Genomic DNA, 27,224 nt, shown 5'->3' on the forward strand with positions numbered 1-27,224 from the left:
GGGTCTATAATAACAGAAGCCACTGTTCGAAACAACCATCCTTTCTTTTAGTTTATTGACACAATGGGACAGCTTTAATAATGGTTTGCAATGTCGCAATGTGACGCAGAGTGATGCAAAACAATGTAATTGTATATACTTTCTAGTACAAACGGTACTGCACCGGGGAGGTGCTGTTTTTCAGTGCAAAAAATGCTTTCCATTAAGTGCCATTTGTGGGGCATCACTTGAGCAGATCAGCACAAACACCAATAGGATGAAGCAAAGCCTGATTTGCTAAGCTGGCCAGAACTTGATTTGTGGCATAAACAAATGTCACTTTGAAGTAAGGATTATAAAAATTGAAATACTTTCATTTCTAAAAAAAAAAACACTTTCATGTGTGCTGAAACGAGCAGCACACAGCCGCTCCTGAGATCCTTCTGAAATGTGTTTAAGCATAGGAATTTACACTGGAAGGTCGTGCTCCCAATAGAAACATATGCTAGACAGCGCACACTTACCCCTGCACCATGGTGTGAGGCTGTGCACCACGAATGAAGCCTAATTATAAAACCAGGTGTAGGAGGCTGGACTGGCTTGTAGTGAGTACCAAGGGGTACTTACACCTTGCACCAGGCCCAGTTATCCCTTATTAGTGTATAGGGTGTCTAGCAGCATAGGCTGATAGATAATGGTAGCTTAGCAGAGCAGCTTAGGCTGAACTAGGAGACGAGTGAAGCTCCTACAGTACCACTAGTGTCATATGCACAATATCATAAGAAAACACAATTCACAGATATACTAAAAATAAAGGTACTTTATTTTTATGACAATATGCCAAAAGTATCTCAGTGAGTACCCTCAGTATGAGGATAGCAAATATAAACAAGATATATGTACACAATACCAAAATATGCAGTAATAGTATTAGAAAACATTGCAAACAATGTATATTTACAGTAGGATGCTATGGAGACACATAGGGATAGGGGCAACACAAACCATATACTCCAAAAGTGGAATGCGAACCACGAGTGGACCCCAAACCTATGTGACCTTGTAGAGGGTCGCTGGGACTATTAGAAAATAGTAAGGGTTAGAAAAATAGCCCACCCCAAGACGCTGAAAAGTGAGTGCAAAGTGCACTAAAGTTCCCCAAAGGACATAGAAGTCGTGATAGGGGAATTCTGCAGGAAAGACACAAACCAGCAATGCAACAATGACGGATTTCCAGTCGAGGGTACCTGTGGAACAAGGGGACCAAGTCCAAAAGTCACAAGCAAGTCGGAGATGGGCAGATGCCCAGGAAATGCCAGCTGTGGGTGCAAAGAAGCTTCTACTGGACAGTAGAAGCTGAAGGTTCTGCAAGAACGACCAGGGCTAGAGACTTCCCCTTTGAAGGATAGATCCCCCATGCCATGGAGAGTTGTGCAGAAGTGATTTCCTGAAGAAAGACCGCCAACAAGCCTTGCTAGCTGCAAATCATGTGGTTAGGGTTTTTGGATGCTGCTGTGGCCCAGGAGGGACCAGGATGTCGCCAATTGCGTCTGGGGACAGAGGGGGCCTCGAGCAAGACAAGGAGCCCTCTCAGAAGCAGGCAGCATCCGCAGAAGTGCTGGAACAGGCACTATAAAGTGGAGAGAAATGGTGCTCACCCGAAGTCGCACAAAGGAGTCCCACGTCGCCGGAGGACAACTTAGGAGGTCGTGCAATGCAGGTTAGAGTGCTGTGGACCCAGGCTGGACTGTGCACAAAGGATTTCCGCCAGAAGTGCACGGAGGCCGGAGTAGCTGCAAAAGTCGCAGTTCCCAGCAATGCAGTCTGGCGTGGGGAGGCAAGGACTTACCTCCACCAAACTTGGACTGAAGAGTCACTGGACTGTGGGAGTCACTTGGACAGAGTTGCTGGATTCAAGGGACCTCGCTCGTCGTGCTGAGAGGAGACCCAGGGTACTGGTGATGCAGTTCTTTGGTGCCTGCGGTTGCAGGGGGACGATTCCGTCGACCCACGGGAGATTTCTTCGGAGCTTCTAGTGCAGAGAGGAGGCAGACTACCCCCACAGCATGCACCACCAGGAAAACAGTCGAGAAGGCGGCAGGATCAGCGTTACAGAGTTGCAGTAGTCGTCTTTGCTACTTTGTTGCAGTTTTGCAGGCTTCCAGCGCGGTCAGCAGTCGATTCCTTGGCAGAAGGTGAAGAGAGAGATGCAGAGGAACTCGGATGAGCTCTTGCATTCGTTATCTAAGGAATCCCAAAAGACAGAGACCCTAAATAGCCAGAAAAGAGGGTTTGGCTACTTAGGAGAGAGGATAGGCTAGCAACACCTGAAGGAGCCTATCAGAAGGAGCCTCTGACGTCACCTGATGGCACTGGCCACTCAGAGCAGTCCAGTGTGCCAGCAGCACCTCTGTTTCCAAGATGGCAGAGGTCTGGAGCACACTGGAGGAGCTCTGGGCACCTCCCAGGGGAGGTGCAGGTCAGGGGAGTGGTCACTCCCCTTTCCTTTGTCCAGTTTTGCGCCAGAGCAGGGCTGAGGGGTCCCTGAACCGGTGTAGACTGGCTTATGCAGAAATGGGCACCATGTGTGCCCATGAAAGCATTTCCAGAGGCTGGGGGAGGCTACTCCTCCCCTGCCTTCACACCATTTTCCAAAGGGAGAGGGTGTAACACTCTCTCTCAGAGGAAGTCCTTTGTTCTGCCATCCTGGCCCAAGCCTGGCTGGACCCCAGGAGGGCAGAAACCTGTCTGAGGGGTTGGCAGCAGCAGCAGCTGCAGTGAAACCCCGGGAAAGGCAGTTTGGCAGTACCCAGGTCTGAGCTACAGACCTGTGGGATCATGGGATTGTGCCAACTATGCCAGGATGGTATAGAGGGGGCAATTCCATGATCATAGACATGTTACATGGCCATATTCGGAGTTACCATTGTGAAGCTACATATAGGTAGTGACCTATATGTAGTGCACGCGTGTAATGGTGTCCCCGCACTCACAAAGTCCGGGGAATTGGCCCTGAACAATGTGGGGGCACCTTGGATAGTGCCAGGGTGCCCACACACTAAGTAACTTTGCACCTAGCCTTTACCAGGTAAAGGTTAGACATATAGGTGACTTATAAGTTACTTAAGTGCAGTGTAAAATGGCTGTGAAATAACGTGGACGTTATTTCACTCAGGCTGCAGTGGCAGGCCTGTGTAAGAATTGTCAGAGCTCCCTATGGGTGGCAAAAGAAATGCTGCAGCCCATAGGGATCTCCTGGAACCCCAATACCCTGTGTACCTCAGTACCATATACTAGGGAATTATAAGGGTGTTCCAGTAAGCCAATATAAATTGGTAAAATTGGTCACTAGCCTGTTAGTGACAATTTGAAAGAAATGAGAGAGCATAACCACTGAGGTTCTGTTTAGCAGAGCCTCAGTGAGACAGTTAGTCATAACACAGGTAACACATTCAGGCACACTTATGAGCACTGGGGCCCTGGCTGGCAGGGTCCCAGTGACACATACAACTAAAACAACATACATACAGTGAAAAAATGGGGGTAACATGCCAGGCAAGATGGTACTTTCCTACACTAGGTCAGGGGATGACAGGAGCAGCCTGACCTTTGAGGCTTTGCACTGTTTTCCTCCTTTCATAATGCAGTGCAACAAGCGTGGTTGCTGGACTAGTTTGCATAATACATCTGCCCCAACCTCTTCTACACCACACTTTGGCCATTGGTAGGTACTCCATTGAGATAGGGCTCCCGATTTTGTGGCATTTTGTTACATTTCCGTCTGTAACTATCCATTTTTATTTTTCACTAATTTTGATTGTATTTAGCCATATTTAGTTTGTGCTAAGTGTAAAAAATGAAACTACAATGTGTATATTTACACATTAATTTAACCAGCAAAGATTTACTCAAGTTTCATTGTCCGAAGATATGGAGTTTAGGAGCAGTGGTTATTTGTACATTTCCAAATTTGTGAGCACAGGTACTAGCATATGATTTAGATGTATTTTTCATAATTTCTTTTTTCTTACATACTGGCTTACATCTGGAAGGCACAAATGCAGCAAAATCAAATTGGTAATAACAAATGTTCTACTGTTCTATGCTCCCACATGTCTTCTGATGAAAATGGTACCTTGCTTATGTGGGTAGGCCTAATGGCCTCGTCAGGAAACGACCCAAAATGCAACATGGATACATCACTTTTTTCTAACCAAAAATGACCCTTTTTTTTTACAAAGTGGCTAGCTGTGCATTTTGGACCCTAGCTCAGCTGGCACCTAAGGAAACATAGCAAACGTGCACATTTCTAAAAACTAGACACCTAGGTAAATCCAAGGTTGGGTGACTTGCGTGGCTCACACCAGGTTTTTAATACCCAGAATCCCTTGTAAGCCTCAAACTATGACAAAAACACCTTTTCCTGACATTTCTGTGATGGTAAATTCTGGAATCTGCGGAGAGCCACATTCGTCCATCCATCCAGCATTATCCCCAAAACCACCTGATAAAAAATGTACCTCTCTTGTGTGTAGGCATAGTGTTCACAACAGGAAAGGGCCCAAAAAGCAACATGAATACATACAATTTTTACATTTTTGGGGAATGAGGGGTTCCCATTGACCTCAGTTTGACACATTCCTGTTATGGGCATTGGACCCAGCCACACAAGTGACACAGCATTTTTATCGGCACAAGGGAGGTAAAGCTGGGTGGTAGGAATTTTGTGGATTCCTCCTGTTTGCAGAAATTTCCAGCACAGAAATGCAAGGAACATTTGTGGTTTTAGGCAACTCCCCAGGATGTCTAAATTTCAGCAATGTGTGGGTTTAGCAGTTTTCCTAGGTGGAAGCCCCAGTTAACGCCACTACCCCTACTGCGAAATAGGGTTAGTTGTTTGACAGGAAATTTTGATGTTTCCACATTACAGTTTGGGGCTTTTCCTGCCCATGTAATTTAATTCTATGTTTGCCACACATATAGTTTCTCAGTTGGAGAAACTTTACTGGGCTTCTTATAAGGTGGACGCACTGTCATCCATGTGAAGTCAGGCTCTTGTCACCTCCCTGCTTAAGCTAAGCAGGGCCCCTGAAGGTTTGTCATCATATAGACCACTGTCCCTCATGACCTTAGATTACAAAATTCTCAGTAAGTTGCTGGGCCAGAGGCTGCTCCCCTTGCTCCCAGATTTAGTGCACATTGACCAGTGCAGATTTGTTGCCCATAGGAGTACTCTAGATGCTGCGGAATGGACATTACATGCACACGCCAGATGCACGCGGTCTCCTATTGTGCACACAACATGATTATAGATAGGGGCGACATGACCATGGACCTTACACCCATTCCTAATACCCTTCAACAATTTGGAGATCTGCCTGGCCTGGGGTCAATCATGTAATATCAAGAGCGTTCACCTTCCGAGATGCCTTTCCTCCCGGAGTGATCCCACTGGGTGCACATGATATCCAGGTGGCCCAGCACATGTGTTGGTACCTGGACATTCACACCTAATGGTCCCAACCTGATTTGTTGAACAGAAACTAGTTGAAGGCTGTTTCAATACTGAGGTCCCAAGTGAAATTCTGATTACCCTCCCTCTGTCGGTGGTAGGTCATTTGGCCTTAGCTAAAATGGTGATGCTACCTAAATTATTATATTATTTTGTTAACCTCCCCATCATTTTCCCACAGCCTGAGTTTAGAATATTGGACCCTCTTCTAATTGACCTTATTGGGTCTCAGGCCACAGCCACATTAGTCTTCTCAAGGTGCAAGTGCGGACTGAAGAGTGGGCCCTGGGTGCACCAGATTTTCGATCCTACTGCCTGGTGGCACAGCAACAATGGCTCTCTTATTGGTTATTGGGAATACATTTACAAGAAATAGGTTTCACGCCAGCTAAACTACGCAACATAAGGCTACATGCATTGTTATTGCTAGGGAATAATCACCACCCCCACACATTACTGTTGCTTCTCCTCAGTGCTCTTGCATACTGGTGCAAAGTACTCCACCTTACATGTGCCACAACTCCATATGCACCTGACATTCAATTGTGAGGACTACCCACTACATTGTGCAACCTCTGAACAGTTATACTAACATATTGGGAGGTGCAGAGCGAGACTGCAGTTGGGGACCTCTTTGAAGAAAGCATGCTGATCCTACACTAGGAATTTCTACATTCACATAATCTTCCTGGGGCCCTCTTCCTTACACATGACCTTATACTATGATACGAAGGCCAGCATTGTACCCAACTGGGACAGAACCAGACACACCTTTTTACATGAAATTTATGAAAGGGGTACAGGCAGGCACTTGGTCAAGTGGCTTTATAAGGGCCTATGCTCCCATCTCCAGGTTTCGCTGCCCCCCACGTGACAAATGGGAAGCACACCTTGTTCGCCCACTTCATAATAAGGAATGGGAGTTCCTGCTGAAGTCCCAAACTCTCTTACCTTGAACTACACAATTCAAATGTATTCATTGTATGATACTACACAGGGCGTATGTGACACCCTTCAAAGTACTCACTCTCTTTCCCACTGAAGCATCCTCTTGTCCCCAATGTCATACTGGGAATGCAGACCTACTACACAAGATATGGGCATGCCATACTTTGTCATCCTATTAGTAAGGAGTCTGTGACTCACTTAGGTCACTATCAGAGCATGCATAGTGGATCACAATGGAACATTGTATATTGTGTCTTTATTCGAGATTGAGGGGTTCCTTGAAGGAAGCACTCTTTGTACACCTGCTGCTTCTTCTCGCTAACTGGCAAGTCACGTGCCATTGGAAGTCACCTGCTCCACTTTTGGTGTTGAGCTGGTGTGAAGAGGTATGCCATTGGTGCGCTTTTGAGAATTCATCAGTGCTTAGGGAGGAATACAGGGGAATACAGGGGTTACACAATAGACCAATTGCTATGGTATGTGGCACAATGGTGTAACAGATCTGATTGCAAGGAGCAGGCAAAAATTGAAACATCTCACAAAGATTCAAAATCTGCAAGTATATCCACTGGCTTCTACTGGCCCCTTCCAATCTGACGTTTAAGAATGGGACTCATTGCTTTAATTCACCTTACTGTAGACATGCTCCATTTTCCTCTTATTGTGTCTTTTAAACAGAGAGGGCCCGGCTATCTTGGTAGATGAGTTGGGATGTGTGGGAGAGTGGCAATTGGGAGTTATCAGCCCCAGCATGTATTTCATAATATGTGAAATGGGTAGTAACATGGAATAGAGAATTCACCTGTCAGGTTGGTTTCTGGATCCTTCATGACTCTGCAAAGACTTTGTCACCCATACTTATCTTGCTACTGGTGCACCCAAAGCAATAACTCATTTATTGCTTTACAATGCTGGCTGTTTATGTTTATGTTAGTGAAAAACTAATATAGTATGTTTAAAGAAAAATCTAAAGGTTACATAGGATAACAAAGTTGCTGATTCACAAATCCATTGGCTTCCCTGCATTCTATATCCGCATAATTGAAATATATAAGGTTAGAAGATTCTTGCAAAGTTACTTACTTTGTCATCAAAGTCATTTACTCCCAAAATTTAAATCACAGAAGTATTTAGATTTCCGAAAATGTGGAAACCCGCCAAAACTGTAAGCATGGAAAAGTATGTCTTTCTTTTCCAGACCTCTTCCTGTACAAAAGCTATGCTTACCACAATGCAGACACTCTTGCACTATGGCACAAAAGTGTCTGAATTGGCACATATCAGCCAAAAGCTCACCCTCGAAGGGAGAGAGCGCAACAGCTCCACATCTTAGTACAAATGGTGTTGTTCTACTCTCTCCCTTTCATGCAAGGCAGTGCAGCAATTTTAAAGGCTCCCATGGGTCGGGTTACTGCTTGATAAATCTGGGCCCTCGTGTCTCTTAATTATCACCTGACTCACACACAACACACAAGTACCCTTTCCGAACACGTGGCTTCCATTTTGGAGGGGCGCTAGTCACAAAACTTGTTTTTGCACCTACTACATGTTAATATTGATTGGCAGGATCCTTCAATAATTGACATTGGTACATCTTTTAGAAATTAGGCCTACCGTTCTGCCCAGAAAAAATACAAATACACACTTTATTATTTTGTGTTTAGTTACATTTTGAAGATTGATAAACGCGCTATTTTGGATGATTTTTTATTAAAATCCATATTTACTTTTTTGGGTTGTTTTATATATTAGTTTGAAGAATATTCCCTTTGTTCCTTCCTTGAAATTAATTGTGCCTTCATGAAGTTTTCTAATGCTATTTTATTTTTGTCCTTATAGTATTCTATTTTCATCTTCATAACTGTTAAACAAATGTTAGTTTTAAAGTTTAATAGTTAATATAGCAATACCCTTACCTATTCTTTAAACAAAGTATTTTTTTTAACAAATAGCAAACTTAATAAAACTATGTTCACCTACTTTCCAAGGCATATTTATTAACCACTTAGCTACACTCAATTATGTTGCATAGATGTATATCTCACCCGATTTTCCGCATTGAGGCTCTTTTTCAAACCTTCAGTGTATGTTCGTGCTTCATTTTAGTTTGGTATTTCCAAACTAGATCACTTAAAAGCAGTACACGAACATCGCATTCAGTAATATGTGTATAGCACAACCATTGCACAGTCCTGAGCAACAGGTACATTGAGCTAAGTTCTGTAATAAGAAATGGATTTGTATGACCACTGCTACCAAAGAAAACTAAGCCTGTTGTAGAAGAACCAAAAGGATAGCTTCAAAAAGACTTAATTGGCACACAATCCTAATCAGGTTTAAACAAATATCAAAACAATCATTCTGTTCATTCACCTACCCAATATCCAATACCTACGAAGTTGATTCACCACGATAACAGGAGAACTATTGGCGAAGAAACATGTTTCCACTGTAAATCAAATATCAATTATGGTAGAATTCCCTAATGAACATTTCAAAGTGTGCATTAATTAGTGGAGACAACTGCAGTTTCTTTCACAGATTCACTGGTGCATGTTCATACCAGCGGACACCACTGAAAGCAAATACTGATGTTCGAACACCACAATGGATAAAACAAGCACATCGGGGCATCTTTAACTTCATAGGCTTCCTTTGCTCCGTCGGGGTCCTTGCTTGTCCACTCTTCGTCATCAAGAAGAACTAAAATACGAAGCCCAATTAATCATCAAAACATTGTGATGTCATAGCTCGACAGAGACAGATCCATCCTGGGCACCAGAGGATTATTGGCACAAATAAGAAACATAGATAAAAGAATTGTGTCCAATGACGTGAGTAACGTCAACCCCAATGTAAGGAAATCATTTAAAATACATGTAGATAATATGGTACTGGGAGTCACTAACTAGCTACGCCTTGACATTACAGCTGCAATGCTTTGAGTGATAAGACACCTTCGTGAACAATGTGCCAGTTGGCACCTGAAAGTAGGCGCTGGGTTGGGCACACTGCCCCACAGCGCAAAGCACTTCCATGTTTGATTCCCATAGTTAAAATACCTAAATTACCCACTTTCACACAGAGGTGACAATAGATACTCTTAAGTCATGATGGCTTTAATAAAACCAACCACCAGAGAGGAGATGAAATGTAGCAGTGCAAATATGCTGAATAAGGGCATATGCCAGAAACAAACCACCCCACTGAATGATGGAACCTGCTGAAGGTCTTAATCAAGCTTCATACAATTCTATCAATAATCATTTATCAGTCTTTAATGGAGAAACTCTCCAGAGCACAATGATTACTACTCTACTTTACCGTGGTACTGCCAGGCAACTTCTACCCCAACAGCACATAGATATTGCTATCAAGCACAGAGCTGGTGTCGGAGTGAAGAAATCAGCCAACACCAAGCTGATGGAGAAGCTGTTTGTTATGTTAAGAACAGCTCATATGTTCCATCCTGCTTCTTCCCTGCTTTTCATGTTTCTTATCTAACCCACGTGCCATTCTAGAATGTTATGTGTATATAGATAGCACTCCCTACGAACAACATTCCATCAGGAGACTAGTGCAAGGATGGATCCCTGACACATAAATAAATGCCAATAGATGCAAAACCATATGTATGCTTTCTCCTATGAATCCTTCAGTCCATAGCCACCTGGTAAGACCATTCGTACTTACGTTATGTTTAACAGGAACTAAAGAGTTCGGAGGATTGTACATAACACCAGAAGCACAAAGAGAGAAATATGCTGATGCTAATAAAAGGGAAGTGGAACGTGCAGTAGATATTACATGCACATAATGCTTACAGCAGGAAGGGAGGCCTTCAAACATTCTGAAAGTGCAATATAAATCTAATGGATTTGCCATTCATTACTAGACCCATTATTGTCCCTCTGCAGAAGCCATGTCGCCTGACAAGAATAATTGCCTCTAATACCTGTGAACTTGCCTCAACATTATGCTTACACCTTGTTGTATTGCATGATGGAATTTCCGAACCTTGGAATGTGGATTTTTGAAGGGACAATCCTGGCGATTAGTGGGAAGCTCTGCCAGGGTTGGATGCATGTACTGGATGTCGTGTACTTTAATTAATAAAGACAGAAGAAAAGGAAAAGGGAGCTGTAGCATCTTTTCAGTAATATACATCAAGTAGTATACATCAGCTTTGAATGAATTTCCGACATTTATTGTTGGTGTACGGATATTAGAACTGTACAACAACATTTCTGAATCTGCACTTGGATCGGCGTATAACAGTGGTGACTACTTTTTGTATTTTAGTTTGTTATTTTCATTGACTTATACAGTGTAGTAGTCTTGTAAAAAAAAGGAAAAAAAAAATGAAAAGAAAGAAGAAGAGATTGTGTGTGGGTATAACATGCAGTCCATAGTACCTCCACCGATTTTTTTGGCTATACCTGGAGAACCAAGCATGACATGGGAGGATTGGCGTGATGCTTTTGAGACATATCTGTAAGCATTGGGGGATGCTATTTTTACAGCAAAAAGGAAATTAGGGCCAGATGTAGCAAAGCTTTTTACCCATTCTGTGTCTATGGGAAAAAGTGTTCGTACATATGGCCCTTAGCTCTTTTGAAACATAATCTGGGGGTAGAGGGATGGAAGGTATTGAAAACTTTACTACAAGTGAATAGCTTAGGAGAAGGAGAGGGTGCTTCAGATGAAGTGAACGATGGTGATGATGTGTATAAAAGGGCAATGGGGGCGTTGGAATCTCATTATTGTAAAGGAACTAGTATTGTGGTAGAACGTCATAGGTTCTTTTCGAGGGTGCAAGCTCCTGATGAGTCACTTGATCAGTTTGTGTGTGCATTGCGTACTTTAGCAAACACATGCAAATTCAGAGAGTTGCATGAAGAGATTATAAGGTATCAACTGATAAACCAAACAAAAAATTTGAAAATTCAGGAAAAGTTGTTGCATCTGAAGGATCCCTTGTTGGACAAAACAGTTACAGTTGTAAAGCGTGTTGAAGACACCTCCTGCTACGTTGAAGAATTGGGAAAGAAGGACGTAGGAAATGCGCCTGTGCAGGTGATTGATAATGAGAGAAGCAACAGGGAATTGACATAAGGCAAACCTTTGAAGAAATGGTATAGATGTGGGAGTACAAAGCATCTAGCATCCTCTACACATTGTCCAGCCATGGAAGCCAAATGTTATAAATGTAATAGGAGAGGACATTTTTCTAGAGTATGCAATCAGAAAGAAACACAAAGAAAAAAGAAAAGTGTAAATTTCATTCACCCGGAGGACAAGAGGTTAGAGCTAAGTGATGAGGAAGAAAGTGGTCAAGTAGAAGTATTCATGTTGAATGATATTACAATCAATGTAACTGAAAAAAAAGATTTCACCTTAAGGGATGTTCAGTATAGACCACCAAAATGCAATGTACAAATTAATGGAATGTTGGTTAATATGTGGGCAGATTCATGTTCTCCTCACACATTGATCGACAAGGAAACGTGGCACAATTTGGGCCAAAGTAGTCTATCCGAAACTAATGTCAAGTTGGTGGGTCATGGTGGAAATCCAATACATATATTGGGGTGTTTTCATGGTACATTGGTGTTCAAATACAGAGAAATTGCATGTTGGGTGTATGTAGTGGAGAGGGGTCGATGTCTATTAGGTTGGAATTAGCAGAGAGAATTGAAAATGTTGTTGAACCCTAACTCGATAGAACAAGTTTTGTCGTCTCAAGTTTTGTCTGTATCTAATGATCAAAACGTGATGAAGTGGAAAGGAGAGTTTCCTAATTTATTTGGAGAAGGTTTAGGTTGTTTGAAGAGATTTCAACACAAAATTATTTTGAAAAAGTGCTAGGGATTTGAACGATAACATTTAGATTGATAGGCACCCTTTGCCAAACATTAATGAACTTTTGGCTGGAGTTCAAGGAGGTAGATTGTTCTCGACATTGGATTTGTCAAACGCCTACCTTCAAATAAAGTTGCACCCCGATTCGAAACACCTCACATCATTTATTACACCAGAGGGTGCATTCAGATTTAAACGCATGCCGTTTGGTCTTGCTTCTGCATCTACTGTGTTTCAAAGAGTCATGCAAAGTTTGCTGGGACAGATAGAGAACGTGAGGTTTTTCCAGGATGATGTGTTGGTGTGGGCTGAAGATGTGGTTAAACATGATGGAGTAATGAGAAAAGTGTGTAAAGTTTTGGAAGAGGCTGGACTAACAGTGGAGTTGAGCAAGTGCAAGTTCGGATGTTCCAGTGTAGAGTACCTGGGATATACAATTTCAGGTAGTGGAATAAAACCAAAGATCAAGTTGCTGGAGGCAATTGAGAATGCGCCAAACCCTGTGAATAAGGATCAATTAAGATCATTTGTTGGTTTGGCGGAATATTACGCAAAGTTTGTGAAGAATTTTGCTGATGTGGCGCAACCTTAGCATGAATTGATGAAAAAGAATCAAAAGTATATCTGGTCGGAGGAGTGTCACCGGGCGTTTGAGGAACTTAAAAGTGCGTGGTGGGTGCAGTGGAGTTGAAACCTTTCATAGCACAAAGTCCCACTATTATAGCGACAGATGCCAGTTTGCATGGATTGGGTGCTGTGTCGATGCAAGTAGATAAAGGAAGGGAGCATGTGTTGGCGTTTGCATCAAGGGCATTGAAGGGTGCTGAAAGTATGTATTCTGCAATAGAAAAAGAAGCACTTGCATATTGGTGGGGTGTCCAATATTTCAGAAACTATGTATGGGGAAGGAGATTTGAAGTGTGTTTGGATCACAAACCGCTTGTTGATTTGTTCACAACCAGAGGGGCCAGTCGGGCGTCGTCCAGAATCCCAAAGTGGTTATATCACTTGCAAGAGTATACATTCACAGTTAAATATGTTCCAGGGGCGAGGAATGTGAATGTGGATTGTTTATCAAGATTACCGTTAGAGAATACCAGTGTTGAGGATGATGAAGATTGGTTGGTGGCAGATATTCGTGACAGGTAAATTAAAGCAATATCAGAGGACGTATGGAAGGCTGCTGTTGCGGAAGACGTAGACATGCAAGTGTTGAAGGGAAACTTAGATAAACCAAGGCACAAGCTGGATGAAAGTGTGAATAGGTTGATGAACTACAAGAATGTTTGGTCAGAGTTATCTGAACAAGAAGGAGTGGTGAGAAGAGGAGACAGACTGGTTGTACCTAGCAGTTTAAGGAAGCAAGTGTTGGAAATTTTGCATGTGGGACATCGTGGCATGTCAGCCATGAAGAGGAAGGTGAGAGCAGATTTTTGGTGGCCAGTTATGGACAGAGATGTTGAGCGAATTGCGAGAAACTGTATGAGTTGTGCTTGCAGTGACAAAACACATAGGTGTGAGAAAGTTCCGGTTACCCCGATACCATTTCCAAGTGAACCATGGAAAAAGGTAGGAATGGATATATGTGGTCCGTTTGAATTTGGCGGCAGCGGAATTATGCTTTAGTAATGATGGATTATCACTCTAAGTGTCCGGAGGTAGGTGTGTTTAAAGATGTTAAATCTGGAGCTGCCATTGAGTTTTGTGAAGAGGTAAGGAGAAGGGAAAGGTATCCTGAGGTTTTAATCACAGATAATGGTCCTCAATTCACGTCAAAAGAGTTTTGTAATTATTTAGAAAGTTGTGGTGTCAGACATATTAAGACAGCTTTAGCCCATCCTAGGGAAAATGGTCTGGTGGAAAGGTTTAATATAGAGTTAAATGAGAATGTACAGCTGTCACTTCAAAGTGGTTTGGATTGGAGAAAGGAGATTAAAAATCTGCTATCGAGTTATGATACCACCTGCATTCTCTTACGATGGAGACTCCTTTCATGTTATTGAAAGGAAGGAAACCCTGTACTATTGCCGTTCCAGGATGAATGGGAAGAGCTGGTAAAGGAAAGATTGACGAGGAGAAGTTGTCAGAACATGTGAAAAAAGAGCACAAGAAGTATGATGGTAATGTAAGGGGTGAGGTAAAGAAAGACCGGTTCGTGGAAGGAGATTGGGTGCGAACTAGATTATATGATGGTAGCAGGAAAGGTTTATCAAAGTGGTCACTCCCAAAACAGGTGATTGACGTAAGGAGATACAGTGTGATTTTGGAGGATGGAAAGAGGTGGAGCACAGAAGATGTGGTGAAGTGCAATAAAAGAGACTTGCATAAATGTGATGATGGCGTGGAAGGTAGTGAAGAGAGTACTGATGAGAATGTACAGGTAGAGAAGAGATTGAGAAGGAAGCCAGGTTATCTAACAGAATATTATTTTGACTGAGTACAATATTTTGTTCTTAAAGGAAAACAAAGTGTGTTTATATGTTTATTTTCTAAATAGCATTATGCTTACTATTCCATGTACATATGTTTTGATTTTGTTAGATTAGTCTCATGTTTTGTTACGATGGCGAACACCTGGTGTCTCTTTCTTCATTCAACTTTACCAGATATTAAAGGTGAACTACCTTTAACAAAAGCATTGAATATACCAAATATAACACACACTCACACTTGTCATGTTCTTTCCTTTACTGACAGGCATATCGTGTTGATTTTTTTATTCTCAAGGCTCATGAAATGCTGCCCACTCTTTTTACATTTGGTTCTCTGTCAGTCATTCTGAACACGCAGTCATTCCCTGTCATGCCACTTTATTTAGGACTTCATCAGACTGTGTGACTTTGTTCCACTCTGCCTAGACAACCAACATTCCTTTTATGGTTTGTCAGGAAGACCTTACTTTCCATTATCCCATCTTTGCCCTCCACACTCATGGGTCAGCCTCTTGCCCACGCTGTCTCCTAAGCACACATACCCTACACAGACATCAGTGGTGTCTGTGTCTTTTGCAGTAATGGGCGGTGCATGGGACTCTGAAGTGTTTATTGTCTTGATCAAATCCATTAGTACTCCAGAGCATCCAACCCATTTACATCTGCATTCAAATACCTCCCGACCCTCTATTGCTTAGTTTTAAGCTGTCATAGGCTGTGTTGTCACCTCCCACCATAGTAGGAATGAGGAGAGAATAGATTGTGTGACCCCCCCCCCCCAAGGTAATGTAAACATGGGCTTCTGGCCCACAGTGCATGAAGACCTTGCATATGGTGATGTCAAAGTTAAAGAATCCACGTGCCAAAGACATGCAGAAGGAAGGGCAGGGTGCAATAGAGAAAAGTCATACTTGCTTAGTGTCAGGTCTAAAGAGAAGCTTTTTGGTGGACCACCCGAAAGTCTATGCGTGTAGCAGCACATTTGTATCGATTAGTGAAATTTCATGATGTGTTCATCCTAGTACATGTTTAGAGGGGCTTACCTATCATGGTGGATGCATGAACTGATTTATTTTTAGTGCTAACCGTCACTATGTTACTACCTCAGACAGATAGGTACTCTCAAAGAGATTCTCCATCTGGGTAAAATTTGGTTCTTTAGAGGATTCCCTCACCTGTTGCAGCTGTTTCCTGCAGGTTGGCTTCTTTGTATAGCAATAGCGGTTGAATCATTTCTTACATTTCATTTACAGTCTGGTTTTGACTTCCACTAGATTAAACCTTTGGTATATCTAAGCCATGTTCAAATATTGGTGGCCTCAGTCACAGTCAGGAAGGCTTCATCAAACAATGTATAATTTTCAGCAACACACTCCTACACCATAATCTCTATTTTTGTTACTGTTTTCTCTCTCATCTACTTGCTTCTCTCCCCTAAACTGCTGCTCTCAGTCATTCAAGTACCCCTATGCTCTATGGTGCTCTCAGTACATTCGTGGTTTTCTCCGCCTCTTGTGGTTTTTGGCCACCCTTTGTACTGCATTTCAACTTCCTTCACCTACTCATCCTTTGTTGACCCACCACCAAGACCTACAGTCCCTTTTTCAGAACTTTTGAGCTAAAAAATTAAATCATTTTTTTAATTTTCTGATCCCATTGGCATCCCCCTGAAAGTTGGATCAATAAATAAAGGAAACCAATTGAGTTCTGTGTCATTCCCCATACAGGTTGTGTTTGTATGTGCATGTCAGAACAATTGTCCTTTTTTAACATTAATAAAAAAGGTTTTGAAAACACCTTATTGCTTTTAAAACCAAAAATAAAAATACAACCTTGTTTGTTTTGTTGAGCTTTTTGTTGGAGTTCATTTTGTTTAAGAAAAAGACATCAACATGAAAAAAGACAGAATCACTGAATTGCATTACTCCTATTTTGAAGGAGTATGTTTTAAAATTAAATATTCATACTTTTTTGGGGTGTTTGGACATTGGTAATAATTCACAATAGTAATGTCATGTAACAAAGAAGATTGCTTCTTGGACTTTGATTTGTGTTTTTGGAAAACCTTAGAAGAAATTGATTTTAAATCTTTCAGACAATTCAATTTTTTCAAAATATACTTCAAATTTTCAAGTTGTGGATTGTGGTTTATAGTCAATCATGATGACTTTAAGAAAGAAGACAACATCAGGTAGGATAAAATCAAGGATGTACACTTAAAGCAATTTTGAAAAATGCCTATTGAATTTCAAACCAGCAGAGTAATGCTTTTTATTTATTAGTCTCATTAGTAATGTAAGATGTATGCAATATTATCAAGGTAGTCTAAAGCTCCTAACATTATAAACTGGTGGATTTTGGCGAATAATCTTTTAGGCATTTGTTTTCTTCTTTTTGAGAACTAAGGATTCAGACTAACTGTCAATGGTCACACCTGTCTCATTTCCAGAAATGAATCCCCTTTTTTCAAAATGTTTAAGAAATGATACAGCTTAGAGTGACTTCTGTTGTTGGAACTGTTAAAATAATTATGCCAACCCACAATGGCATTGTTTGTCATTGCACCTCCCTCTAAGCAGGTGGAGTAGTAGTTCAACCATTCCAATGAAAATCATGGTTTCCACCTAAAACCCAACCTATTTAGATGACTAATCCATGTCTCTTCAAAGTAATTTTAGTGTGGTGCCAATTTCTCAACATTTTGTCCAAAAAATTGTTTAATTCATGTATAGAAGTCATCTACACATTCGAGAGGAACAAAACACACAATTCTTTAGCTCCAATTGCAGTTTATCACAAAACATGTACATCTCAGCCGAAGAGTGATGGTGTTTATTTATTTTAAATATGCCCGGGGGAACAATATTGATTTTTGAATAAATTCAATACACTTAATAATGGTATTTATCATTTTAATTCAAAGTCAATTATTATTTTACTAGGAATTTTGTTTGATTTTATTACTTGTGCACATTGATTGTATCATGAGGGGTGTTTGTCAGGTAGTAAATCATACAATAATGCTATTAGTGCTATAGTATTGTTATTTATGTTAGCCTGTCTAGAGTCAATTTGGGCAAATGGATGGTGGGTTGACTTAAATAAACTACCCAACATCCACATTTTACTGTTTGCAGGGGTTATTGTGTTATGCAGGGCTGTAGTGTTTAATATACATTTCTGAGGGTTCCTGTTATCATAAGGAAGGAAAGGTCCATGGTTAAATTATTCGGTTAGTTAAAGGGGAACGTAAATATTAGAATCTTTTAGGGCTTTTTAGTTGTGCATAACTGGCCTGTTTTTGTCATTGCACCACTCTTCCTAAATTTGGGATTGTGGATATACTACTTACAACATTCATGGGGATATTCTGGGCTGCCTCCCTCAATACCTAAGAACAGGGCTCATTGTAGGTGGCAGTGTCTTTATGTTCTGGACTTTTTCTCTTACTTCCAACTCCATTTCACAGTAATTATGCTCTGTTGTTCTCTCAAAAATGTAACCAAGAGTGACAGTTCATAAATTGCAACAGGTTGAGAAGTCGTCCACACACCTTATTTCATTGGAGGTGTGTGGACAACTTCTCAACAAAAGAGCACAACCACTATGCAATGTATTGAAATTTAACTTTTATGATTTTATAGTGATTTTCTGTATAGGAGTCCACCATCTTGGTTGGGGCAGAAACTTTAATGGATTTTAAACCATCCTTTTAAAGCTTTTTTTCTAGAATAATTGTGTTGTTTTTCCATTATCACTAGTGTTTTTAGCGTTTAATAAATTAATATTTATTAAGAAAAGATGTTGTACAGGTAAAATACATGTTTTCTTGTCTAGATGCATGGTAAAGGCATGTGTGGTAAAGGTCTATGTTGTTATGTCATATATTCCACCCCATGGCTCAACTGCAATTGCACCCATACCATTTATGCCATACAGTGCCCCTTTAATTTATATCACTTTGACAAATATGATCCCAAGCAGCAGCTAGTGGAACATTTTCTGAAATTCCACAGGTCACTCTCATTCACTGGAATTGAAAAGATACTGTTTTGTAGCCATTTTAGTTATAGCTCCATGCATGTTAGTTTAACATACTAGGCCGCTGTGCACTTTGACTTAGATATATTTTATTCGGCTTCGCATTGTTATTTTTACAATAACCAGTTTTACGGTCTTGTTTTATTTTCATCTATCTAACTGTTTTTGCTTAGCCCAGCACTGTGTTCTCAAATAAGACATTCTTGATCACTTTGTGCTTCAGACAAGGCTACAGTGTGGTATATTGCCTGTGAACGTGGTAGAAGTTTAGTCTCCAACATTCATAGAAAATACACATCCTTACATAGGGACATTTTCTTAGAACATCAGCTGTGTTATTATAAAAACACTTCCTAGTCCCATTACACGTTAAGAGGGAGATTCCAGCCAGGGAACCACGACTGTATGCTGATTGCTGAATGCTTCACTGCTAATGCTAATTCAGAGTACAGGCCTTTGCTCAGGTATGAGGGTTGATGTCCTCCCTGGGGAATCTGAAAGGCGGAATTAGAGCTTAACATGCTGTGCTCAGATTATGACTTAGATAGGAAATAGTCCATAGACTCTAGTGACAATATGATAGTGTTATTCTTATGCTTCACTCTCCTCGTTGCCATTTTAATATTGTCATGTTGTGTCCTCCTGGTTATTGCAGCTCACGCTTTGCTATCTAAAATGCAGTTGTTTTAGTAAACCAATCTTTAAAACTCATACTGCTTCTTATTGTCATTTATATATGAGACCGAATTGTGAATGAGAGAACCGGATGCGACCTGAGTGACCATGACTTCCCTGAGAAATAAATTATGTCATGCGCTCGGCTGCCCAATCATCTCTATCTCTTGGTAGAGATGAGGCACTGCTAGTTAGCCGGAGCAAAACCCGGATTTAGAGAGACAGGTGTCAGACTCAGTCTCCCACACCGTGGACGATCTTCCTGCTCCAAATCCAGTAGTTTCATTAGAATAATGAGAGCCTACGTGACAATACCACTCAACACTGAGGTTGAGAGCCATGAACTCTCACTAAGGAAAAAGGAGAATGAATTGATTCTGAGGTTGGATACAGTATGTAAAGGTTTGAAGTAGGATAAGAAAAACATTATTGACTTCTCTAAAGCCATATTTGGCATATTGATAACAAGAACTCTAAAATTCACCACAACCCTGAGTGGGTAGTATTTGAGGCCAGAACTACTAGCCACCCAAACTCAATCAAATGACATAACTCAATTCCTTGCAACCACTCTGAGGTAAACTGACTTAATAGCTATAAATTGAGATTGTAATAAAGTATTCACACAAATACTTTTTGTCACTTGACCTTTGTTTCGGCCACCAGGGCTATAAAAGTACAACACAGTACAAATAAAATGGATGAATACAACATTTAACAGATACATATATCAACAACAAAAACACAACAAAAAACACTTAACAAAAATATAGATCACAGAATCCTCAATATAAACAACCTACAATTGCATAAAACACTGTGCATACAGGGACAATGTCACATCAACAACAATAACATTTTTGTTCTAAGAAGCCACATGGCTCCAAGAAACCTCACAACAGAAATAACTAGCACCTGGTGGGTATATGATTTAAGAATACGAAGAGTGACAGCATGGTTCGAACACCTAGTAATTTTCAGGCAGGAGCAAGCCAATTCCTGCGAGGCACTGCATAGACAGGACAAGCAAATAAGACACAGGTACATTTTCAGTGTGGGTGTTGCATGCTGGACAGGTCACTACTCCCACCGGTGAACAATTGCAAATAAATAATCTCAACGGTAGAGATCCTGCCTGAAACTGAAAATAAAGCTTCTTGTCCTTGGGGCCCAAAATCCCTTCCCAGAATGATTCATATCTACACACATCTTTGTAGTCAGAAAAATCACACGACAGCTTGGATCAAGTCACAATACGCATCTCATTAGTGTCTGCCACCCTCCAATAGTATTTCTTTAAGTCACTCTTCGAAGGAAATGAGGCAACATCTGGGCAGTCGCAGAGCTCATACAAACCTAGGAGGTATAACAAATATTTGGTATTTCTAAGCCAGGGGACATAAGAAGAAGGATCGGTTTTCAAGTCAACCCAAATGGCTGCAGTATAGGAGGAAAGCCCTGGGGTGGTCCAGATCCACCTCCAATATAAAAGACGACACAAACAAGCTTTAAGCTCTATCCTCTTGATCCCCTTGATACCCAAATTGCTAAAAAGAGGAAACAACAGAGTGCTCTGAGGGAGGGAAACAGGCTTCCTCACAAAGGTATTTTTGATAGAGGATAGTTCTTGGACATTGGAATAGCCCCATAACGCTGCACCATAAAGGATGGAACTAATGGCCTTAGCCTCATAAACCTAGGCCAGGTGAATAGGTTTGGAATAGGAAACATCAAATTATTTGATCAGGGCACCAGTAATCTGCTTTTGTTTCAATGCCACTCTTGCACTTGCATACTTTTTTGCTGTTGGTGTAGTGTGAGATGTATGATGTCATATTTTGGACGAGTAAGGGATATTTATTTTCAAACTCATTATGCAAATAATAACTACATGTTATGACACCTTACTACAAGAATCTTACCTGACTGTTGCCACAGGCAAACTGTGCCCGCAGCAGCTTTCTCTTGCAGTCCTATGCAGTGGGGCACCAATTTCACCTCAGGGAAACAGCGGCATGTTTGTGCAGCTCCCTCTTGTTTCCTTTGGTGTTTTGGATTTACAGACTGCAGAGAGGAATATGGGGGTGAGTATCCCTGCATGCCGGATTTTGGGAAACACTGCTTGCACAAGAGTTCCTACAATTAAACTCCATAGAACATACATTTAATAAACCAATATTAAATACATCATTTGTGTTATTCATAGCCTAATTTTTATTTCATACCTTATTTTTTATATTACACTGCAGATGTTTTGCTTTTTTTAACATTCTTATCCTAATCCAAAACGGCTTTATCTCATCTTGGATGACGTCATGTCCTATTTTTCACTATAAGCATAGTTCCATTGTGAAGTTTAGTTTTGTCATAATGTTTTCCTATTCAATGTTTGTACACTAGACTCTGTGGACGCTCCATACTCTCTCGAGTTCCTGTAACTGTTCTGCTGTTATTTGCCCTTTTGCTGCACCTGGAGACTAGAAGGTTTTCTGTGGTCTCCATGTTTTTTCTCCCTCTGGAGCATTGCTAGACTATCTGTACAATCTGGTGTCTGGCACCACCTCTGAAGTTAAACAGCCGTTTCTTTGAACAAAGAAGTCTCTTCAAGCATTGCCTAGAGGTCCCTTGACAGGTTGTGAAACATCAGATTCTGAAAAAGGATCAGGTCCAGGAAATGGCTCAAGTGTGAGAGTTACTGACTGCTGTTAATAACGTGTCACTGCAAGTTCAAAATGTTGAGCTTCATCAGCTTTCAGCATTTTACTGTAAGGCATCTTGAATCATCCTCTGGCTGATTTGGTGGAGTTAAAATTCAATGATAACTCAAGGAATTTAATAGGCCTTTTTAGATACCTGCCAAGTGGTTTTCACCTTTAAAACCCACATTTATGCCTCTGATGGTGGGGTCTCTTATTACTAATACTATCTGAAATGTTTTAGATTGGACTAGTCCCTTGATTTGCATCCCCTTGGTGTCCTCTCCTGGCCAACTGTGCAACTTTCCTTGTGGAATTTAAAAAAATGATCAACCACAAAGACTACAATTTATATGCCCAAGAAGAGATTCTCAAGCTTTTTCAAGGTTCTGAAGATCCTCATTGCTACATCTCCCAATTCAAGGGCCTGGCTAGAAAAATTGATCGGGCTGATTTTACTCTCTTCACTGTTTTTTGGAAAGGGATATAGGATGAACTTGCAAGGGTTGATAGACCTTCTACCGTTAAAGAGTCCATCCATCTGGCCATCTAAATAGACAGTCATCATCAGTATTTCATTATTCAAGGTTACACCTAAGTCCTCTGCATCAGAAGATGAGCCCATGCAAGTATGTTTAAATAAAAGACACTTAATGGAGGGAGCGAGTACATGGAGGCAGAAAATGGGATTGTGGTTATATTGTGGTCAGAGAGGAGACCTTTTGAGTTCCTGCCCTGTGTGCACTGTTCATAGACATGAGAAGTCAGGAAGCTAAGAAGCATGCCTCTGATGCAGGGAATTGAGGTGAGTGATACCCAAACGTCCCCCTCTTTCCTCTAAAATCTTCCAGCTTCATCCTCCTACAAAGGGATATTTTCATCCAACAAAACCATCTCCTGGTGCCAGTATTTTTTGATTGTGGAACCTTCAACTTATATATGGGCATGCAATGGCCCTCAAATCACCACATTCCAGATGCAAAAAAGGAAGTAACAGTGGCTATAGAAGTTGTGGATGGACCTCCAGTGTCCTCTGGCTTAGGGGTAGAGGAAACTCAACCTGTGCCTCCCAGAATGGCTGCTTATTATTTAAACCTCACTTTTGATTTGACTTCATCTTTCCAAAATTCCATAAATTTAGGGTTTAACTGGCTAGCTAGACATAAAACTTATATCAGTTGGTCTGTGAAGACCTTCTCTCTGAGCTTAGTGTTGTATGTCTCCCACTGCACTGACAAATATTCTCTTGACAATCCTGAAGCTCACCATGACAACCCTGCCCAGTCTATCTCTCAGTTCCTTGAGATTCTCTCTTATTGTGGGTTCCTTAATGTATTCAAGAGTCAACAATTAAAACGCTCCCTCCTAGTCACGTCTTTGACTGCTTCAACAATATCTTACCTGATGTTATTGTTCCCAATGGGAAAACATTTTACTTGTCTCCTCTGAATCGAAAGTCCTAAAAGAGTACCTTGGTGCTAATCTGGCGAATGGCTCCACAGCTCCATCTAAGTCCTCTGCCAGAGCTTCTTTATCTTTTGTTCTGAAGAGGGAAACATCTGAACTCCAGCCCTTTATAGATTACAGGGGATTGAATTGGGTGACTGTCAAACTGTTACCTTTAGGCTCTTATATCAAACATTTTGAACACCATACAGAGAGCAAGGTTATCTATCAAACTAGACCTAGGACGAGACGTCACCTGATACATTTTCAATCACAAGATGAGTGGAAAACAGCATTCAGTATATTTTTCTCGCATTTAGAGGATAGGGTGACACTGTTTGGCCCATGTAATGCCCTTATTGGTTTCCCTGCTGTGTTTACAGCTGTTTTCCAGGGATTGATGAATGTGATCTCCAATGTGATCCTCAACTTTACAGCTGTTTATCTAGATAATACATTGATTTTTTTTCTAAAGTCTATGCAGAGCATCCTATCCAATGTCAAGCAATCCTGCAGAGTTTAAGACAGAACAAGTTACTGGCCAAACCCAAAAATGCATGTTTCAAAATAGTAGAATATTTAGGTTACGTCTCTTCTACTAAAGGGATTGTCAAGGATATTTGAAAAGTGAAAGTTATTCTTGACTGGCCCTTTCCTGCCTCAGTGAAAGAGACACAATCTCTTGGTCTAGTAAACTATTGCTGTAAATTAATCAAGAACTTACCTAATCTTGTCTCACCAATTACAGGTCTTTTACTGGAGCAGGTTGCTACTCTAGCCTTTGGGGGACTGAAGGTAACGTGTTCAAGATTTGATTTAGTCTCACAACAACCTGATGTCTCGAAGATGGAGAAGAACATCTCATCACCTTGTTTTCAAAGACATTTTCCCCAGCATAAAAGGATTATTATGTCTAGAAAAGGAAACACCCAGCTATTAGGACAGCCTTTATCAAATGCATACATTCTTTACTTGGAGTCCAACATGGAGTAGCCATCCATCCCAATCACAGAAACCTTCAAGTACTCCAACAGCCTGAATGCCAAACACTAAGCAAGCCTACTGGGCATTTCTTTCCAACAATCTGATTTTTTTCTTACAATTTTGGATTTGAAAATGTAATTGAAGATTGACTAGCCACTATACAGAATCTGAGAACCTCAGAATGGTGGAGAAAATATTACTCCTTGGGCCTTGATTTCTGCCACAACTAATACATTTATTGAGTGCATTCATTATGAAACTAAATTATTTCATCTTTGCAAACTGAAACATTTGTATCTTCATTTTTAGCCAAAGAACATAAATGGTATGATTTTTGTTTCGAATTACTCTTTATTGTAACAAAGCATTTGCAGAACTATATACTGCGGCTATGTCAAGATACAATATTCTCTGGACACAGAGATCAACAAGTTACTTAAGACCTAGTCAGGATGAAGTTCTGTTTTCCTTCGCTTCTCTAGGATGTCCTAAGATTTGTTGACTCCTGAAAAGTCTGCATCCAGAACAAATCTGAAACACATGGAAAGGCAGTATTATTATTTAGTCCCTTTCCAATCCTTGGGAAATTATATCTACATACTTAATAGTTAAGTTACATCTGTCCAGAAACTGTATAATTATTATGGCTCATGAGAATTTGTTTACTAAAATTGCCTAGATTCTACTCTTCCTAAATTACCAACTAAATCAGATATGGCAAAATTGTTTGATTCTGAATTATTTTGACTTTAAAATTATTTCTGATCGTAACCCTCAATATGTTTGAATTCTGTGAACATTCCCATATCATGAACTAGGCATTCAAAGAGCCTTGACTTCCAGTTTCCATACTCAATAAAATGGAAAAACAGAGAGGTTGAATAAAATTGTTGAATAGTTCTTCCGATGCTATAATTCAGCCTCGAAAGATAACTGGAAATGTCTTGTACCTGCAGCAAAGTTTGCCTATAATAATACTATTCATACCACTGGCTATTTCCGTTGTTCACCTTAACAGGATTCCATTCTCTAACTATTCCTGACCCTTCAGAAACTGAAGATCTGTATCTGTAATCCAAAAGCTTTTGGATATACGAAAGAGGGTTCAAGGGAAAGTACTCCAGAATTTACAAATTGCTACATCCAGGCACAGGTTTCAGGTATTTTACAAAGACACTTTGATTTCTTAATGATTGAAAGGTTATAATTCCTGTGACTATTCCAGTGAACCAGCAGACAATGTTCATGCTCCCCGTTTGATCAAATAATTTTATTCTATGAATTGCCATAAACCAGCAGCTCCTAAGAGAAAGCAGAGAGTAAGGATCTTACCTGACCTTCACCACACATGGGCTATGTCACAGAGACTCTGTCATGTGGTCTTGAATCATGGGGCACCCTTACTTTTCAAGGACATGGTTGCATCCTTTTGTAGCGCTGTCTTGTTTTCTCTGGTGCATGTAGGGTTTTCCAACTGCACAGAGGATTATGGGGTGAGTCTCCCTGCATGCTAGCTTTTGTGAAACACCACATGCAAGAGAACTACTTCAATTAAGCTCCATATAGCATGTTTAATGAACTAATAATACAGAAAGATTTCTATTATTCAACCCTAATTTTTATTTCATACCTTATTTTTTGTTATATAGTAGATGCCATGTTTTTGTTTAACATTCTAAACATATCACACATCCTTACTTTCCATATGCTATGTATTCATGTTACCCATATATAATTTGAATGGAAATTCACAGACTCTGTTTAAAAATCTGTTTCCATTTATAAATAGTCATCAAAGCATCATACGGCCTGGCAACCACTATAGGAGTACACTCATCTAATCAGATTAGCCTAAATGCCAATATTAGAAATTGTAACACTCAATTATAAACAATGAAAGCACAACAACATGGCAACCAGCTTTCACCCGTATAGTAAAGAACATTTGCCATGTAAAGATGGCTGACTCATCCATCTCTGGAACCTTAACGCCACCCAAACCAACAAGGCTATCAAAATCACTCTCTACTTCCTGTTTAATTACTTCACACACCATGTATCTCATACCTTTACAAACAGTGATATTCGAAACTCACACTATAAAAAAAATTCCAAAACCGAATTATTAAGAATGAGATTGCAATAACATGCCAACCAGCTGTGTCGCCTGCAGCAAGATAACTTCTACATTTAGACATGATGAACCTTCAGCGCCAACAAAGCAACCAAAATCAGACTTAAGCCATCATTATGAACACGGCAGTCGAAACCGCCGTGTTCATGCTGGCGGTCAAACCACTGACCGCCAGCATCCCCGGATCCCCGCCGGCCATTTAATGTACATTCCTGTGCAGCTGCACCCGTCGTGCAGATCACTGCCTGAAAATCGGGCAGTGACCTGCGCGATAGGGCACTGCACAGGGGCCCATGCCAAGTGCATGGGCAGTGCAGGGGCCCCCAGGGGTGCCCCGGTGCACCCCTTCCGCCAGCCTTTCCCTGGCAGGGAAACCCACCAGGGAAAGGCTGGAGGCTGAGGAATCATTATCCGACAGGGTAGCCTCCGACCGCCGCCAGGCTGCCTGACGGAGGCAGCCTGGTGGTGAGTGAGGGCCACATATGGCGGCCCTCATAGGGATCATTATGTGGCGT

This window comes from Pleurodeles waltl, chromosome 8, assembly GCF_031143425.1.
Source record: "Pleurodeles waltl isolate 20211129_DDA chromosome 8, aPleWal1.hap1.20221129, whole genome shotgun sequence".
In the NCBI taxonomy this organism is placed as follows: domain Eukaryota; kingdom Metazoa; phylum Chordata; class Amphibia; order Caudata; family Salamandridae; genus Pleurodeles; species Pleurodeles waltl.